Source organism: Sminthopsis crassicaudata, chromosome X (assembly GCF_048593235.1).
Source record: "Sminthopsis crassicaudata isolate SCR6 chromosome X, ASM4859323v1, whole genome shotgun sequence".
Taxonomy (NCBI): domain Eukaryota; kingdom Metazoa; phylum Chordata; class Mammalia; order Dasyuromorphia; family Dasyuridae; genus Sminthopsis; species Sminthopsis crassicaudata.
Genome location: NC_133623.1, coordinates 67,556,048 through 67,558,003, shown reverse-complemented (window position 1 = coordinate 67,558,003; position 1,956 = coordinate 67,556,048).

Genomic DNA, 1,956 nt, shown 5'->3' with positions numbered 1-1,956 from the left:
CCCCTCCCCCCCCTCAGCCTGGAGACACCCCCTCCCTCAGCACCGGGACGGGGGGGGGGGGGGGGGCCGGAGCGGGCTCCGCCACCTGCCGCTCTTACCTTGACTCTTCCGAAGCACGCCCAGAGGTCCGCGAGGGGCATGGCGGCAGGTGGCGGCGGCGGCGGCCGCGAAGCCCACGCGGGGCACCGAGGCGCTGCCGGCGCGCGGCGTGGGAGAGGAGAGCGGCGCGCTGTCCGCGAGTCCGCTCCCACTGGCGCGCTGCCCCTGAGAGGCAGAGGGACAGCGTCAGGGAGGGGGAGGGACACGGAGAGGGAGGGGTCCAGAGAGACACGGAGAGGGGGGGGAGACAGAGACAGACACACACACACAGAGACAGACACAGACACAGAGACAGAGAGAGGGGGGAGGCAGAGACAGACACACACAGAGAGACAGACACAGACACAGACACAGAGAGAGGGGGGAGGCAGAGACAGAGGGAGAGACAGAGAGAGACACAGACACAGACAGACAGAAGGAAGGAGAGAGGGACAGAGAGACAGAAACAGAGACAGATTCAGAGACAGACAATGGGGGGGGGAAGAGGGAAGTAAGGAACGGAGGAACAGGAGAGATATCAGGAGGATATCAGGAGAGAGAGAAGGGGGAAGGAAAGGCAAAGAAGGAGAAACAAAGAGAAGGAGAAAAATGAAAGAGAGAGAGAGAAGCAGAGAGGCAGATACGCAATACACAAACACAGAGACATAAGGGGAAGAGACAGGGAAAGAAAGCAGAAAGGAGAAGAGAGAGAAAAAGAAGAAAGTAAGAGAAAGAAAGGGAAAAAGAAAGAGAAGAAAACCTGTACAAGGGAGAGAGGGAAAGTAATAGAGGGAGGCAGGCAGAGAGACAGAGAGAACCAGAGCCAGAGAAAATGAGAGACAGACAGAGAGAGACAGGGACACGGACAACGAGAGAGACAAAGCCAGAGACAGAGAGTGAGAGACAGAAACAAACACAAAGAGAGACAGACAGTGGAGAGACAGAGACAAAGAGAGACAGACACAGAGAAAGAGAGGGGGCAGGGAGGAAGGGAGGGGGAGAGAGGCAGGGAGAGATGAGGGAAGGAGACAGAGGGAAAAGAAGGGAAAAGAAGGAGAGGCAAAGGAAAGTAAATAAGTGAGAGAAAGAGAGACAGAGTCAGAAGCAGAGGGACAGATATATAACCCAGAGAGAGAAATAAGGGAAAGAGACAGAGAAGGAAAGAAAGGAGAAAGGAGGAGAGAGAGGGAAAAAGAAAGAAGAGAATCTGTGGGAGGGAGAGAAGGAAATGAACAAAGGGAGGCAGAGAGAGAGAGAAACAGAGAGATGCACACAGAGGTAGGGATACACACAGACACAAGAGACAGAAAGAGAGCCGGAGAAAGAGACAGAGAGAGCCAGAGAAAATGAGAGAGAGACAGAGAAACAGAGAGACAGAGATGGAGACAGAGACAGAGAGACACAGACTGAGATAGAGAGAGAAAGAGAGAGGGGGAGGGAGGGGGGAAGGAAGTGCAAAGAAGGAGAAACAGGGAAGGAGAAAAAGAGAAAAAAGGAGAGAGAGAAAGAGAGGCAGTGACAGAAGCAGAGGGACAGACATAACACACGCACTCATAAAGACACACTCAAAGAGAAATAAGTAAAGAGAGATAGAAAGAAGGAGAGACAGAGGAAAGGAGAAAGAGTAAAAGAAAGGAAAAAAGAAAGAGAAGAGAGCCTGTGGGAGGGAGATAGAAAAAGTAACAGAGGGAGGCAGAGAGAGAGCTAGGGCCAGAGAGAGACAGAGAGACAGAAAAAACAGAGAGAAAGAGAAAGGGAAACAAAGAGACAGATGTGGAGAGACAGAAAAACAGATACACATAGAGAAAGAAAGATAAAGACAGAGAAACAGAGATGGAGAGACAGAGACAAATAGGAAGGGAGACAGAAATCGAGAGC